We start from the raw sequence: 18,971 nt of genomic DNA, 5'->3' as shown, positions 1-18,971 counted from the left end.
ATAATGTCAAGACATAAACAAGGAAACATTATTCATTTTCATAAACTAGCATTTTTATAGTATTTAAAGGTTTTCAAAGCATTTTAATCCCAAAACACTCTCTTGGGTAGTTGTTATTATTACCTTCTTTTTTTACAGATGGTAATCTGAGGTTGAGAAGTAAGTGGTGTTTGTGCTTGTGGTGCTTGTGGTGCTAAGTAAGGTAAAATTTGAACTATAATATTCCTGATTCCAAGTCTAATATTCTATCTGACACACCACTTAGCTGTATTAAAGGTATTAAATAAAGAAAATTTAATATTAAGCCTATAAAAACCAAATGGTATTGAAGCTTATTGCTTATAAGCAAAAATATACTGATATTCATATTTCTTGCCTTCTCAGTGGGTGAGATTGGTCTGGAGGGAGGAAGAGTATCTGAAACTGAAAATAAAAAAATATGAAAGAAAGTGATATTAATTCAATAATAGCAGAAAACTTTAATATGCTTCTCTTAGGGCCTAATAAATTCAACAGAAAGATGAATAAGGAAAATATACTACTGAACAAAGTGTTGTATAAATTAAATTTGACTGACCTTTGGCTCATAACCTCAGCATTATTCTGGACTCCTATTTCCTTCATCTCAAATATTCCATCAGTCAAATACAGTCATTTCTGTCTTCATGCTATCTTTCCCTTCTGAACCCTTTTTAAAATTCATACAGCTACTGTTAGTTTGGGCATTAATCACCTTTCCCCTAGATGACTGAAACAAGTTCCTTCCTGCCTTGACTACACTTCTGTCAATTCCACACACTACACCTAAAGTAATTTTCCTTAAATGTTGGTTTCAAATGTAGATCCTTATTCAATCAACTCTAGTGATTTCCTACTGCACTAAGGACAAAATATAAACTCTCCTATTTGGAGTTTTCCAGCCCATCAGAACCTGTCCAGCACCTATTTACCTCTCAGTCTCAGGGAACAATTGTTCCCTGTTTCCCTCTCCTGAAACCCATATCCACTGTCATCTCCCAAATTAGCCTTCCTTTTCTTCCACATACAAAATGTTTTACCTCCATCCTCAGTGCCTGGTTGCCCTTTGTGCTTGGAATAGACTCCATTCCTACCTCTGTCTCAAAGAGTTATTCAGTTTTTTTAAGACACAGAGCAAACATAGCCTTCTGCATGAACATTTTCATGATCCCCCAAAATGCTAGTGCCCTTCCCACTGAACTACTTGGTATTTAACTATTTTGCATATTTGTTAACTTTATAGTTATGTGATAAACATTTTATACATATTTTGTCTCCTCTATTAAAATATAAGCTTATTCCAAATAGAGACTGTTTATTTTTTTCTACTTAAATCCTCAAAACTTGCCTAGCACAATGCTACTATAAACGTTGTAGGCACTTAATAATTATGTGTTGATTGATCAACTTAGAAATATACATATCCCAGGAATTCTTTTCATATTTATCAAAATTCTGAGAATGCATAAAGGAATTATGGGCAAACGGAAAAAGAGAGAACTAATAAATTCATCTCTTACACACTATAATGAAATGAAATTAGTAATAAATCAAGCAAATATAACCAAAAGAAGTAGACATAAAGAGAGTTAAAGAAATAAAATGTTTAAATAATGACTGAGTTAAAGAATGAATAAGAAATAACAAATATGTTGGATAATAATAATGACACAATAGGTAAAACAATAAGCAAAAATGAAGCAGTGCTCCTTAAAAATTTATTTTGGAAAATTGGGAAAGAATGGATCAATGAACTGAGAAGACAATTAGATTCTAAAACCAAATTATCAACCCCCAAATTTTCAAAAATATCCTGAAAATTAGGAAAAATAAACTCAAAAATTAAAACTCCAGAAATGAATAAAGAAAATTATGAGCTTTTAAAAAAATGTATGAAACATGGACAAACTATGATCCAACCCATTTAAGAAAAAAGAGAAAGAAACATTAAATTACCAATTTTTTAAAATTAAAAGATGAATTTACAAAGGAAAAAATAAAAATAATGATCAACTCAATTATACACTAACAAAAAAGATAATTCTAAAAATATGGTTATCTACAAAAATACGTAACTTTTATGTTAACCAAAAAAAGAAGAAATTGAACTCATAAACCATCAATGTAAGAAAAGGAAATTAAGCAATTCATAAATAAATTGCCAAAGAGGAAAACAAAGATCTTGGCACAAATTAATTTAACAAGTAAAATCAAACATTCAAAGAGCAAATGATAGTTATGCTATCAAGCACTTGTACTCTCAGAAATGGTTTTTAAAGTTTGCATTAATCTACCTACACCCAAACGGTTTATTTAAATATAGTTATAAAATACTATTTACAGAAGTGAAAGGGGACAAAAACATGGATTGCCTACTTACTGTCAATTTTGTTAATCTTTGCCAATTTAATACATTGTAAAACACCTAATTAATTTCTGGATTTAGTGATATATTTTCAAAAATGAACCCAAGTGCTTTATTGTCAAATTTTATTCTCAAGATGAAAGAGAAAAGATGATCAAATACTTTTATGACAAGAAACAAAGCTGAGAATGTACAATAAAATAATATCACTAGTGAATATTAGTGAAAAAAATTTAAATAATGTTAAAAGAAAATTATGGAAATACTTCCAGAAAATAATTTCCTTTAACAAAGTTGTATTCGTACTAGAGATGAGATTTTTTTTAAGAGCATAATTAATTATATAAACAAATACATAATTTCAAAAGATACAGAAAACAAAATTCTGAATCTATTTCTGAACATTAACCTTAAAAACAAGACAAGCCCTTTTTTTGATAGGATGAAAGGAATATATTTAAAATGAAGAAACACTAGCCAGATGTTTTCACAGAGTGAATAGCAGTAGAGTAAGGCCACCTCTTTACCTTAAATTTGCAATTGTTCTATAAATGATTTTATAGGCATAAGAAAACAAAATCAAAGATACAAACATCATCAAAAAGGAGACAAGACTACCCTTAGTCTTGGATGGCATAAAACTATGCTTTAACGACACATTTCAGCATGATACCTAAAAATAAAATCTACAAAAATCACCAATACCAACAAAATCAAATAAGAAATTATGAGGGAAATTGAGAATAGTCTAGCAACGTTATAATCATGCTAAGAACACAAATATTTGTCATACCCTAACTTAGCATTTTTTAATTAAAAATTATGGAATAACCCCATACAATAGCAATATCTTTTTCTACTCCATTGGAATTGTTTAAAGTTTAGATTAGAATTACAAGTAAAATTAAATAGGCTCCAACTAAATAATTTCAGCTGTCAAAATGTTCATTTGCTTCAATTTATCAAAACCACTTGATACCAAAAAAGAAATTATGCTTTTTTAATTTCAATTTTTAAAAGTAAAATATTGTAGACTTAATGATCATAAAAATACAATATATTTAGAAGCAAGATTATCAGTCAGAAATAGACTATTTTCCATTTTCATCTATTCTATTTTCATGACATAATAAATGAATATGTGCACTAGTCCTAGATTTTATTGTACTGAGTTTAAACATTTGTTCAATTTTCATATACTTGAGGCCTATTTGTAGACCTTTTTGTATTTTTTTAAATTGTGGGGTTCTCAAGCAAGGATAAAAATCTTCTTTAAAAAAATTCAAACTAAGAACTTTCAAATTATGTTAATTTTGATCAGTATTTTAAATATCTCAACAAAAGTTACTGTCAACTCTGTTCAAATATTACATTTCCTCTTACGTTTACTATTTTACTTAAAATAACCTTTGGCAGGCTAAGCTAAGCTTGAATATAATAAAAATTAAGATTTCTACTCGAACAAGTAAATTCTAAATTCTTCAACTGGAAGAAATAAATTATTTTACAAAGTCACTTAGGTTTTGTGTTTCTGTATAAACTTAATGGCCTATTGAACTAAATTCCAATAAAATTTTATTACTAAAGATACTATAATTATGTTCAATTATGCTATATGGTAGTCAATTTGCCTAATTGCCTTATTGGACTTTACTACCACCTTCATTTTAAGAGAAAGAGGGATGGTTTCAAATAGCAGTTAATCAGACACCAATTTCTAGTATAGCAAATTTAGTTAATTTTCAGTCTGCTCTGGAGAAATTGACAGGAGTAAATTTTGTTTTCAGTTTCTGTGACTAGCATTTATATAGTTCATTAAAGTTAACTGAGCTATCTATCTCATTTAATCCTCACAACAATCCAGAGTAGTGGGTGCTATTATTATTCCCATTTTATAGATAAGAGTGCGAGACTTTACTTGTCCAGCCCTAGGTCAGAGTTAGTAAAAAAGATCTGAGGCAATATTTGAACTCTGAAACTAAGTCCCTCACTCTATCTACTTGACAATTTTGTTTCTTTTCTATGATTCCTTTTTTTTTGTTTAATTCCTTCGTACATTTCACAACTGCACTATTCGATTCCCACACATTAATGTCTGGGTTGAGTAGAGATTGAATAAAACAAGAACAAATTTTAAGTGTGTATACCCAAGGCTTTTGGCAGAGCCTAAATGCTTGTTGCTTAATGGATAGTGTTTTCAGTCTTTCCCTATAAATTGAGCCTTAGTAAGTTTTAAAAGCAATGCAGAATATATGTTACTATAAAGTTTTTAAAACTTTTGCTTCGTGTTATGAAAACAAGAGGCACAAACGAAAATGCCTGAGTTGGGGGGAGAGGAGGAGAGACGTTCTGAGGGGAGGGGAGAAGATTTTAGGGAACGGGGAAGTGAGGGAAAGGTTGCACTTCCCTTTCGGGCACTTTGCACAATCCAATTCCTTCAAAATAATACTACATTTTTATGTATCTGTTACATATATATATATAATGATGCCTTCAAACAACAGCAATCCGATGCATTCAACCTAGAGAGTTAAGAGCAGAAGCTTCCATGGAAAAAAAAAAAAGGACTCGATGTCGTAGCACTCCCTCCGCAATAAGCCAACACACCAACCAGGGAAGCAAATTCAGGGAGGAAGGGTGGGGACAAAAGAAGAGCGGAGGAAGATTCAGTCTTACCTGACCGTAGGTGGAGAAACAATGGGAGGAGAGCTAGCTCAACTCAGAGGAAAGTAGAGGCAAAGCTTCCCACGGCTAATTAGATGTTCTCTAGGGTGACCAAGGAGAAACGAGAAGTAGAAGTGGTTCACGAAGGTACTGGTTTTCAGGCTCAAAGTTCGAATTGTCCTGTGGCTTTTATGGCTTGGTTGCTCCTCCACGCTCGGTTTCCGGGCAGTGGTAGCCTCTCTCACCCGGTGAACTGAGGAGACTAAATTCTCAAACCAGAAGCCGAAGACAGAGAAACTGGGCCGGCTACCGCAACTACCTTGTGCAGTATCCGGACCCCCTCAGCTCTTCGTCACTTTGTGCTCCGGACTAGCAAGGCACCAATCCTCCTCGCTTCCTCATTTTCTGTGACTTCCTTAATAATGCATCTTGAGAAAAGAAATAAACTTCCTTTTTTATTCTAAACTACTTTTGTCTCCGACTCCCCCAATCCTCTTTTCTCTCCCCCACAACGATTTAAACTACCTTTCCTTCCATTTGCATGGAACATGTAGGGGTCTTTACTATTAGTTTACCAAAGTACTGAAGACACCTCGGGGTAGTCCACTGAACTCAGAAAACTATGAGCACAGTACTCTTTACCAGCCTGATCTTGTAAGAAGCCAAATGAAAGGTTACTGACATGCAAAGTGGCAGAGGGGTGGTACTTGTTTGAAACAATCCTTAATGCATTTAGTCTTCCAGGAAAGCAACTCATTTTGCCCCCAGAGGAAATTTAGGAAGAGGTGAGCGACATGGTAGGAGGCTGGGAGAAAAGATTCTCCCTGTTACAGAAGCAGGATTTCCTGTTAGCTTTAGTAGTAAGAGAAGAAAAAGAAATTAAAGGAATTAGAGGAGGTAATGAGGAAATAAAATTATCACTTTGCAGATGATATAATGTTATTATTACAGAATCCTAGAAAATCAGCTTAGAACTGCTAAAAACAATAACTTAAACAAAGTTTCAGGATACAAAATAAATCCACATAATTCATCAGCATTTCTATGTGTTACCAACAAGTTCCAGCAGCAAGAGATACAAAGAGAAATTCCATTTAAAATAATTGCAGATAAGATAAAATATTTGTCAAGACAAAGTTAGGAAGCATATGTACACAATTATAAAACACTTTTCACACAAATAAAGTTAGATCTAAATAATTGGAAGAGTATCAAGTGCTCATGGATAGACTCAGCTAATGTAATACAAATGAAAATTCTAACTAAATTAATCTACTTATTCAGTGTCAAACCAATAAAACTGGCAAGAAATTATTTTATTGATTTAGAAAAAATAATAGCAGAGTTCATCTGGAAGTACAAAAGGTCAAGCATTTCAAGGGAATTAATGGAAAAATGCAAATTAAGGTGGCCTAACTGTACCAGATCTAAAATTATATTATAAAGCAGCAGTCATCATTTGGTACTGGTTAAGAAATAAAGTGGTTGGCCAGTGGAATAGGTTAGGTTCACAAGACATAATATATTGCCAGTGACTATAGTAATCTTGTGTTTGATAAGCCCAAAGACTCCAGTTTCTAGGAGAAGAACTCAATATTTAACAGAAATTGCTGGGAAAATTGGAAAAAACAGTATGGCAGAAACTAGACATTGACCAACTCCCAACAGCCTCTACCAAGATAAGATCAAAAAGGGCTCATATCTTAGATATAAAAGGTAATACTATAAGCAAATTAGGTGAACAAGGGATTTTGTACCTCTCACATCTGTGGAGAAGGAAGGAATTTATGTCCAAAGAAGAACTAGAGAACATTATGACATGCAAAAAGATAATTTTGTTAATATTAAAAATTTAAAAGGTTTTGCATAAACAAAACCAATGCAGATAAGATTAGAAGAGAAGCAAAAAACTGGAAAAAATATATCCAAGGATTCTGATGAAGGCCTTATTTCTAAAACATATAGAAAATTGACTCAAATTTACAAGAATGCAACTCATTCTCCAATTGATAAAGGGTCAAAAGATATGTACAGACAATTTTCAGAAGAAATTAAAGCCATTTATAGTTACATGGGAAAAAATGCTGTAAATCAAAATTAATTAAAGAAATGCAAATTAAGATAACTTTGAGGTATCACTATACACCTCTTAGGTTGGCTAAGATAACAGGAAAAGATAATGATAAATGTTGGATGGGATGTGGGAAAACTGGAACACTAATACATTATTGGTGTAATGGTGAACTGATTCAGCCATTCTGGAGAACAATTTGGGACTATGCCCAAAGGGCTCTCAAACTGTCAAAACTCTCAAAAACTCTCAAACTTTCAAACTTTAAATTCTGCTTGGTCTGTTTCCCAAAGAGATCATAAAAAAGGGAAAAGGACCATATGTGTAAAGGGCTGAAACTCTTAAAAGGTGTGCTTGAATCAGACAGCCGGGCACTTAAGGCTAATTACCTATTGGACAATAATTATTAGCATATGTTTGGAATTTCTCTTCTCACAGTTGATGCTAACTCAATGCTTGGGGTTAAGAGAATTGTAGGTAAGGATTAGGGGGTGGAGTGAGAGAGGCAAGAAAACTTCACTTGGCCTCAGGACAAGGAGGAGAAAAGTGTGGAGATTCAGGGAGATCCTGGACTCTAGAATCAAGGAAGGATCCTTGTCAAAACTGGCAGTTTTGTCCATCTCCTTCACTTCTCCCCCTAAAGAGCAAGGGCTTTTGCTTATCCTGACTCTAGTTGATTCTGAGGCCTCCAGGGAGCTAGCCTGGACTTTACATTTTGGAGCTAGCCAAGGTGTGAACCAAGGATCCTAATTTCACTAAAGAAGTCTCCAGTAACCAGGACATAGGGTGAGTATTTTAATAGACAAACAGGGAACTTATTTTGTTAAGGGCTAAACTAGTAACCATGTCTAACTGAAATGTGGCAGATATTAGGAAAAGATTCTCCCCCATCCCCAACTCCACCCCCATCCCTGCCCCAAGGGAGCTCTATAGAAAGCACACTTAGGTTGATCAAGAGACAAGGTTTGCTTGTAACTTGGGAGCAGATTGGTAGACTCTTAGATACATTAGAATGAACATCCCCTTGGTTGTGCAAGGAATAAGATATAGAGGCATATAATTGGAAACTAATAGGAGATCAACTATGTGAACACTACAGTGATAAAGGTCCTGATTCAATTTTTAAGGAAACATTCTATATATACAACATAATACAATTGGCCTTAAAGAATCCTACAAGTGATAGAAAAAAGAAAAGTTTTAAGAACAGCCAGATGAGGAAGTATGAGGAAAAAGAGGAAGACAAAGGACAAAAAGAGGAAGACAGATTAATGGCAATTTCTCCAGAGAACATGAGGACTTAAGTGAACTTGAAGGGCATGGTGATTCTTGCTCTCACAGCCCAGCTTCAACTCCACCTACACTGGAGCAGATCCTTGACATGCCCCCATCAACTTCACCTTCCAGGATGGAGGGAGAAGGAGTAGTGGGAGGAACAGTGATATCACCAGCACCTCACCCTCAGCAATCACCCCCTCTTATGACTAGATTGCAAAAGGCACTACTTAAAGTCACAGAAGAAGGGCAGAATACAGCTGATTTGAGAATAGAAATGTATCCTGTGACTCAACAGTTTAACTCTTCAGGTCAAGAAAGTAGAAGATACACTCCTTTTTGGTCTAGAAATCCTCAAAGACCTGAAAAAGGCTTGCACTCCTTATGAGTCTACATTATCTTATGTTAAAATGTTACTACAGAACTTGGCTTATGAAGTCTTAACTCCTAGTGACTGGAAATCTATAGCAAGGACAGGCTGAGAACCTGGACAAAAATTGCTGTAGCTTTCTGAATAGAGTGAGCTCTATAGGATGCAAGCCCAACAAAATAGTCAAAGTGGAGTTAATACTCCAATCACTTATGACCAACTAACAGGTGTAGGTTCTTGTGCAGACATTTCAGTACAAATTAATTACCCCATAGCAACATATGAGCAAATTGCTGCTGCTGCTATCAAAGAATGGGTTTTTATCCTAGTAAGCACAACAAGGGTGAAGCCTTCACAAAAATAGCACAAGGGCCAAATGAACCCTTTGCTGATTTTGTGGGACATTTGTAGACAGCTGTCATATGAACTACTGGTAAAAATGCAGTAACAGAAATTGTAATAAGGCAACTTGCCAAAGAAAATGCTAATGAGGTTTGTAAAAGAGTTATACTAGGACTATGCAAGGATGTTTCTTTAGAGGAGATCATAAGATGCTGGGCCACATTGGGCACAAATACCTTTTATAGCCAGGATATGATGCAGACTTCCCAAGATCCAAACATGGGAAGACAGGGTCCCTAATGGCAAGGGTCTTCCAGAGAGACATGTCAATGCTTTCAATGTGGTAAAGGAGGGCAGCTGAAAACTCAATGTTGGCATAGAGACAGAGTGAGAAAGCAGAGTGGGAGAAAGAGACCCCAAACCCCATGTCCAAAATGCAACAGAGGCTTCCATTGGGAATCAGAATGTAGACTGATTCAGGGAAACGGGGTTGAGGGTCGCTGACCCAGGGCCCAAGGCAAAAAATACTTGGCCATGATGGCAGCCAGTGCTACACTCAGAGAGCCTTTAGAAGTCCAATATACAGACATGACCAATCAGCCAGGAAGCAATCTGATGGGAGAAAGGGATTAAATAATCAATTAGCCAGGAAGCAACCTGATGGGAGAAAGGGATTACAATTGGGGAGAATAGACTTATATGCAGCTGGGACAACTGAGATACTCCCTGGAGAGGTGTAATTTGTTCCTCTCCAGCCTCTGGATCCCTTGCCTCCAGGCACAGTAAGCTTGACCATTTCACCTCCTAAGAGTGTTCATCCATATACTGATGTGGGAAACTGGGGAATATGTAGATAATATCCCAGTCACTAATACAGTTAGACAATGTGTGACTTATCAACCAGGAGAAGTAGTAGCATCAGGTATACTGATACAGACTTCTAATAAGCAATCTGGTGACAGTTGCCCAGATTCTGACTCCAAACAACAAAATCCAGGAATATTCTAGACAGTAACTGTGACAGCTGACCAACCTATGCTCACCATATAAATAGCAGATCATCAGAAAAAGAATGTAAAGGAGAAGATTCAAATATACCAGAACTTAAACTATATTATAAAACATTAAATATCAAAAATATGCTATTGGCTAAGAAATAGAAAAGTAATGATGGGATAGAGTACAAATACAGGCAGAGTAGTAGTAAAGGACTATAATAACTTTTTGTTTGTCAAATGTAAAGATATAAGTTTGGGGGGGTAAGAATTCAAAATTTGACAAAAAAAATTACTGGAAAAGCTGGAAAACAGTCCAGCAAGAATTGGCCATAGATCAACATATTAATCTATGTACCAATGTCAGTTTAAAATGAATACATTATCTAGATATAAAAGGATATATCACAAAAAATTAGAAGAACATGGAATATATTACCAGATTCACAGATAGGTATATAATGCATGAAGAAAAAGATATATAACATGGTTGAGATAGAAAATGCATTTCCAATAGTTTGGTCCTACTAAGCCACCATCCTTTGTACTTTTTTTCCCTTGATATATTTTTAATTCCCTTGATATCTTTGACCTTTTAATTTTCCAGATGAATTTTGGTATTATTTTTTCTAGTTCTATAAAATAATTTTTGAAAGTTTTATTGGTATGGCACTGAATAAGTAAACCAATTTAGGTAAAATTATCATTTTATTATATTAGTTCGGTCTACCCATGAGCAATTGATATTTTTCCAGTTGTTTAGATCAGATTTTGTATGAAAAGTGCTTGTATTTTTCACCCAAGGGTTCTGATAAAGTCCTGATTTCTAAAATATATACAGAATTGATTCAAATTTATAAGAATACAAGCCATTCTCCATTTGATAAGTGGTCAAAGGATATAAACAGACAATTTTCAGATGAAGAAAATAAAACCATTTCTAGATTTAAAATGCTCTAAATCACTATTTATCAGAGAAATGCAAACTAAGACAACTCTGAGGTACCACTACACACCTCCCAATTTGACTAAGATGACAGGAAAAGATAAATTTCCGCTTCTGGATCTATTTTCCAGGTCAATTTTTTTTCTAATGAGATACTTCACATTTTCTTCCATTTTTTCATTCTTTTTAATTTGTTTAACTGATTTTTCATGTCTCATAGAGTCATTAGCTTCCATGTGCTCCATTATACTTTTTAATGTGTGATTTTCTTCAGTTAGCTTTTTTATCTCTGTCCATTTGATTAATTCTACTATTGAGTGTTTTCTTCCATGGATTTTTTTTTCTTCATTTGGCCAATTGTATTTTTTAATGAAATGCCTTCCTTTTCCAAGCTGTTTACTTGCACACCTCTCATTTCTTTTCTCATTTTTTTCCCCTTCTACTTCTTTTATATGTATTTTAAAGTCTTTTATAAGCACTTCTTAGAAGCTTCTTTGGGCTTGACACCAATTCATATCATTCTTTGAGATTTCCTCTGTGGACATTTTTTCCTTGTCTGAATTGGTGTTTTGGTCTTCCCTGTCACCATAGTAGCTTTCTATGGTCAAGGTTGTTTTCTGTTTCTTGTTCATTTTCTTTCCTTTTCTTTGGATATTTCCTCTTTTTTTACTTTTATGATTGAGTTCTGCTCCTGGGGTGAAGGGGTGCTGTCCCAAGTTTCCTGTACATCTCTGAGCCTTGACTTTGAGCACAGAAGGAACCCCTTGTGTTGGCAGGGGATAGTTTTGCCTACTGTTTTTCAGGAAACATCCTGTTTCCCAGAGTTTCCCTTCTGACCTGGGACTGGAAGCTGACCACTGATCTGCTACTCTAGAATTGAGGGTCTCAGTTGTGATCAAGACCCTCTGTCTGGCTTTTCCAGCTAAGTTGGACTGATACACCCTTTACACCCCAATGAGACTGACCTTTTTTTTTTTTTTTTTTTTTGATGTTTTTCTAATCTATCTTAGCCTGGAGAATGGTTTCATTCTGTCAGACTTTGTTTGGAGGTTTAGTTTCATGTGGTTTTCAGGGGAAACTGGGAGAGCTTGAGCAGCTTCCTGGTTTCACTCTGCCATTCTTTATATTTTTTAAAGCTTTTTTATTTTCAAAACATATGCATGAATAATTTTTCAGCATTAACCCTTACAAAACCTTGTGTTCCAATTCCCACCTCCCCCCCCCCGCTTCTTCCACTCTCTCCCCTACATGGCAAATAATCCAATATATGTTAAAAATGGTAAAAAAAAATATATGTTAAATCCAACATAGGCATACATAATTATACAATTATCTTGCTGCACAAGAAAAATCAAATCAAAAAGAAAAAAGTGAGAAAGAAAATAAAATCTAAGCAAATAACAAAAAGAGTGAAAATGCTATGATGTGATCCCCAAGTCCTCTCTCTGGGTGCAGATGTCTCTCTTTATCCCAAGATCATTGGAACTGGCCTGAATCATCTCACTGTTGAAAAGAATCTTGCCGACTTCTGGCCAAGATGGCAGAGAGGAGGCACACAGCTGTGTATGCTCCACGTTTTCTCTCAGAATTCATTTCATGACAAGCCTCTGAATTAATGCTTGACTGAAAAAAAAAACATAAATAGTTGTGAAGATCGTGTATTTTAAGATCAGCACGAGACAGGAATTCAGGTTAGGGGAAAATCGTCAGTCTTTATTCTCAGTGAAGAAGGATCAGAGGTGGAAGAGAATCGGCGATAGCAATGTGTGCAGCTGAGTCAAGAAGCTAGCTCGACCAGCAGCCACACAACCAGCAACTCGGAGTCTCGAACCCAGCCCAATCTCTCCCCACTTGTCTTCCTCGCTCTCTCTCTGCCTCCACCCACCAAAATCGTCATTTCCTATACAACACATCAGGACTTGCATGGAGAGTGGGCAGGGACCATTCTTTATCCAATCATGTATATTAATAGAGTATAGCCCAATTACTATCTAGCCTTGTACTTGGGACCTCAGTGCATCAGCTCAAACCTCAGCCCATTACATTTCCCGCTTTCTTTTATTTTAGAACACCGGTGGTCATGCCATCCCTGACTCCTCAGGGAGGTCAGAGCCCCCAAGGGGAGGTGATCACAGCCTCCCTGACTTCTCAGAAAAGGCGGTGAAAGCACTAAAAAGGAGACGATCACGCCCTACCTGACATCTCAGAAAGGGAGATGAAAAGCACCAAAGGGAAATGGGGGTTGCTAGCGGGTTTCTGGGCTGAAGGGTCTTATTATGCACAAACCCATCAGCATGGGAGGTATTACACAAGCACATAGCAATAGCAGAGAGCTATTACGGATGACCCTCCCCTCAGTCAGTGCAGGCTCCATGTGGTGTAACAAACATGAATTGTACACGCAAGTAGCGGAATAGCAAACAATATAAATCAACATGGTGTTGGAAAAGATCACCAGAAGTCCTAGAAGGTGGGTATGTAAACACAGTCACACATACACCTTCTTCAGCAGCCAAGAGATAGTCCAAAACCAATCTATTGTCCATTGCTTCACATGTCAGGGAATCCAATGATCCCCTGAGTTTTGAAGTCCTGAAAAAGTCTTTTTATATGTTAGGGAATCCAATGATTCCAGCAGATTTTGAAGTGTTGTAACAGTCTTATCATTTCTCAGAGAATCCAATGATTCCTGAGAGTTTTCAAGATCCTATGTCTCAGAGAATCCAATGATTCCTGAGGGTTTTCAAGTCCTATGTCTCAGAGAATCCAATGATTCCTGAGAGTTTTCAAGTCCTATGGCTCAGAGAATCAATGATTCCTGAGGGTTTTCGAGTCCTATGTCTCAGAGAATCCAATGATTCCTGAGGGTTTGAAGTCAACAATCTTTGATGTCCATGGGTCAAACGCCATAACTTGCCACGCTCTTTCAATGGTGAGCACAATCAGCAACAGCACCACCGATATTTCTTGGGTCTTCTCCTTTGTTTCAAAGGTCTGCTCCGTCTCTGTGATGGACAAGACGAATATGGCTCGTTGGCACTCCATCTGATTCCTTCTCCACCTGTAGAGATACAAGCAAACCCTCTCCCCAAGCAGTTAGCCTATCTGGTCCTTTCCATTCACCACTTTCTGGGTCTCTCACATCACCTGGCGATTATCTAAAGATAGTGGAGCTGCTTGCACTGGACACTGACCTTCCGGTGGGTTATAAAACCTGTCAGCCGGAGCCAGTGCATCTTTTGTCAAAAAATCAAGAAGTTAATAGTATAAAGAGCTAGATTTAGAAGTTCTCTAGGGTTACCTGTGGCTCCCCCTTTCTTTTGTTTTGGAGTAGTGTCTTAATATCTCTGTTTCTCCTCTCCACTTTGCCTGTCCTTGAGGATTAAAAGGTATGCCTGTGGTGTGTAAAATCTTATACTGTGCACAAAAGTGTGCAAAATGTTTCGAAGATAAGCAGGACCATTGTCTGTTTTTTATTGCTTAGGACACCCATAATGGCAAATGCTTGTATAGAATTCAGGTGACCACTCGGCTGTCTCTTTTGCTGCTGGCATTGCAAAAGTGAATCCCGAAAAGGTGTCTACACAACATGGATGAAAGACAGACGACCAAAAGATTTATAATGGGTCACATCCATTTGCCAGATTTCATTGGGTCTCAAACCACGAGGGTTCTTCCCTGGAGGCAGTGTAGGAGCGTGGAAAGGAAGGCAAGCGTAACAGGCTTTTACTATGCTCCTAGCTTCCTCTTTTGTTATTCCAAATTGTAAACGTAAAGCTCGAGCAGCCTGATGATATTTAGAATGAGATGCCTGAGCTTCTTGGAACAAAGGGGTATTGACCAACATAGTTAGAAGGCTATCTGCCTTTGAATTGCCATCAAATATGGGACCTGGAAGTCCACTATGAGGAATGGACATGTAATATATAGATCTTACCTGGATGCTTTTCTCACTTGCTCTTGAAGTTTCTTAAAGAGCTGATATATATATAGAGGCTGCAAATTTTATTTGGGCTGTGGCAATTCTTTGTACCACACCTACTGAATAGGCCGAATCAGATATTATATTTATGTCTCCTGGATAATAAGTAAGAGCTAGAATGATCGCGTACAATTCATTCTGCTGAGTGGACTGAAAAGGAGTTCTGACTACTCTCTTTATAGTTAGATCATGAGAGTACACAGCACAAATATTATGTTTGGATGCATCCGTGAAGATAGTTGGTCCTTTAAGAGGAACTTTAGAAACTTTTTCTCAAGAATCCATTGCCAATTATGTAATAGTCTAGTTATCTTTAATGGAGACCCATGTAAAAAATTTGGAGCCATGGCTAATAAAATTTGCCACTTTGGGATGGTCTCACAACACACATTAATTTGTGTATAAAAGGTGTATATCTTGTCAGATCTTGTCCCAAATAATTGTACTGCTCGCTTAGTGGCCTTTAATAAAATTCTAGCCACAGGCACTGGGTAGGGTGTAAGGCTTTGTTCTGGTTGTGCTGGGAGGTTCACCCACTCTATCACACTGTGTCCTTGATGAAGGACTGCTGTGGGTGCCTCTTGTGTGGCAAAAACTGATATCTCCAAGGGTTTTTGAGTGACTCTTTCAACCACATTGGATAAAGCCAGTTCAACTTCTCTCAAAGCCTCTTGAGCTTCTTTTGTAAGCTTGGCGTGGTGAATTTAAAGCACTGTCTCCCTTAAAATGTCATATAACGGTTTAACTGATAGGTAGTCACCTAACACTGGTGCACCCATTGGATATCTCCTATCAATTTCTGAAAATCATTCAATGTGTTTAGCTTTTCTTCTTAAGGAGAGTTTTGAACTGTAAGCACCTTAGGGTATACTTCATATCCTAAATATTGAAAAGGAGCATGTCTTTGAATTTTTTCTGGTGCTATGTATAATTTGTAATTCCTTAGTGTTTCTATGGTCTTTGTAGACATGCCTCTAACATTTGTTCCTCAGGTGCACATCCCAAAATGTCATCCATGTAATGTAATAGCATAACTTTTGGGAATGCTTTTCTTACTGGAGCAAGAGCAGCAGCAACATACATTTGACACATAGTAGGGCTGTTTTTCATTCCCTGTGGCAAAACTGTCCATTCATATCTTTTATAAGGCTCAGCTAAGTTAAGCTGGGCACTGAAAAGGCAAATCTTTTCATATCCTCCTTATCCAGAGGGATAGAATAGAAACAATCCTTAATATCTATGACCCAAAGAGACCATTCTCTAGGCAACTGAGTAGGAGATGGAAGTCCAGGCTGAAGAGTTCCCATAGTTTCCATCTGTTCATTCACTTTTCTTAAATCCGTTAACATCCTCCATTTTCCAGATTTCTTTTCACAACAAACATCTGGGGAATTCCAAGGACTTAGAGAAGGTTTAAGTGTCCTTGGTCAAGCTGTTCCCTGTACTATATCTAATAAGGACCTGAATTTTATCTTTACTTTTAAGGGCCACTGCTCTATCCACACTGGTGTATCAGTTTTCCATTGGATAGAACAGGTGAAAGTGTTGGCGGCCTTCAACAGCAGCCCTGCTTAAAACCAAGTACTCATTTTAACCCTAATTGTTGTAAAACGTCTCTTTCCCCACAGATTGATGGGGATTTTTTCAACTATAAAAGGAGTAAAACTCCTGTTTTGCCTTCAAAAGTCCATCTCATAGGGCAGCACTAACTTCAGCTGCTATTGATCCTCCTAGCCAGACATGTAAGTGTCTGCTTTAATCTTTGGCCAGTGATCGGGCCAGCTGGTCCTCTAATGACCGTCCGATCTGCACCAGTGTCTACCAATCCTTCCAATGGAAGGCCATTTATATAGATTGTGAGCATAGGTCGGTCAGTTGTTCACTGCTGTCCAGTAAACTGCTGGATTTTGTGATCTGGAATCAGAATCTGGGTGACTATCACCAGGCTGCTTATTAGATTCTGTATGAGTAAACCTGAGTGCTACTATTTCTCCTGGGTGATAAGTCACACATTGTCTGCCCTGTATTGGTGACTGGGATATTATCTACACATTCCCAGTTTCCCACATCAGTATGTGGATGGACACTGTTTTGTACATACTCAGGAGTAAAATGGTCAAGCTCTCACTGTGCCTTGGAGGCAAGGGATCATAGGCTGGAGAGGAACAGATTTCACCTCTCCAGGGGGTATCTCAGTTGTCTCAGCTGCATACAACTCTATTCTCCCTAATTGTAATCCCTTTCTTCCATCAGGTTGCTTCCTGGCTGATTGATTGTGTAATCCCTTTCTGCCATCATATGGCTTCTTGGCTGATTGGTCATATTGGGGATATGCCTCAGGCACTCTCTGGGTGCACCATTGGCTGCCATCATGCCCCAAGTGTTTTTGCCTAGGGGCCCTGGGGCTGGGCCCCTCATCCCGTTTCCCTGAACCTGTCTACATTCTGAGGCCCAATGGAAGCCTCTGTTGCATTTTGGACATGGGATACTGGGTCTTGTTCTCCCACCCTGCTTTCTCACTCTGCCTCTATCCAACATTGAGCTTTCAGATGCCCTACTTTACCACACTGAAAGCATTGCCGTGCTCTCTCTAGAAGTCCCTTGCTGGAAGGGACCCTGTCTACCCAAGTTGGGATCTTGGGAAGTCTGCATCATAGTCCTGGCTATAAAGGCATTTGTGCCTCACTGTGGCACAAGCGTCTTATGAACTCCTCTAAAGGAGCATCCTTGGGCAGTCCTAGTATAATCCTTCTGACACCCTCATTAGCATTTTCCTTAGCAAGTTGCCTTATTAAAACATCTGTTGTTGGATTTTCCCATTAGTTCTTGTGATAGCAGTCTGCAAACGTCCTATTAAAAGTCAGCAAAGGGCTCATCTGGCCCTTGCATTATTTTTGTGAAGGCCCTCACCTTTATCATTTTATTGTGAATCGAGATCCCACGCTTTGATAGCTAGCACTAATTTGCTCATATGCTGCTACTGAATAATTAACCTGTGCTGTGACGTTCTGCATATGGACCTATACCTTGTAGTAGGTCATAGGTGATCGCAGCATGAACAGCATTTTGACTATTTTGTTGGGCTTGTATCCTACAGAGCTCACTATATTCAGAAAGCCACATGTAATTTTTTCCAGGTTCTAGGCATACCCTTGCTATAGATTTCCAGTCATCAGGAGTCAAGATTTCAAAAGCCAAATTCTGTAACAGCATCTTAACATAAGCTGATGTGGCCCCATAATTAGTGCAGGCCTTTTTAAGATCTTTAATGATTTCTAAATTAAAAGGAGCGTATCTTCTACTTTGTTGACCTGAGGCATTGACTGGAAATTACAGGAAACATAAGTGGTTGTAGCTCCCGGATGTCCACACCCTTTTCTTTGGCCTTCATTAAGCCCTCTTGAAGCCTGCTCAAGGTTGGTCCCCTCACTGCCCCCCCCACTGCCCCTCCTCCCTCCATCCCGAGGGTGGAGTTGGTGGAGGAGAGTCAATCACTTGCTCCTGGGGTGGGGCTGAAGCTGCCCTCCTGAGGGGAAAGGTCACCACACCCTTGCTCACTTAAGTCTCCATGCCCTGTGGGGATATGGTCATTAATCCTTCATTGTCTTCCTCCTTAATATCATGGCTAATTTGAGGAGGATGGAAGGAGTCAAGGGTTTTTCTTTCTTCTAGGGATTCTTAGTGCTAACTGAAATACATTGTATAAATAAAATGCCTCCATGGGAATTGAATGAGGACCATATTCTCTGAAATGTATGAACATCTCTTGTCCAACCCGGGACCAGTTATCTCGAGAGATCTGCTCCTCCTCTACGATCCAAGGGAGATGCAGTCTAATATACCCACAAATCTCGCTATCTGTTCCCAAGTTATAAGTAACCCATGTATTTCTGTCAGCTTAATCATAGCTTTCCATGGCACCACTCTTGGGTGGGGTTAGTGC

At 37.6% G+C, this 18,971-nt stretch overlaps 1 protein-coding gene across 2 annotated transcripts in view; it reads right to left on the bottom strand.

The window, feature by feature from the left end:
* Positions 1-5,708, bottom strand: part of SYK (spleen associated tyrosine kinase) — a 154,704-nt gene extending 148,996 nt beyond the window's left edge. For both annotated transcript variants that reach the window (XM_031943755.1, XM_031943761.1), the window contains exon 1: positions 5,060-5,708. The gene's annotated coding sequence lies outside the window, so the exon portion shown is untranslated. The remainder of the gene's footprint in view (positions 1-5,059) is intronic.
* Between the last annotated feature and the right edge of the window lie 13,263 nt (positions 5,709-18,971).

Source organism: Sarcophilus harrisii, chromosome 1, assembly GCF_902635505.1.
Source record: "Sarcophilus harrisii chromosome 1, mSarHar1.11, whole genome shotgun sequence".
Taxonomy (NCBI): Eukaryota; Metazoa; Chordata; class Mammalia; order Dasyuromorphia; family Dasyuridae; genus Sarcophilus; species Sarcophilus harrisii.
This window is presented reverse-complemented; position numbering and strand designations above follow the sequence as displayed.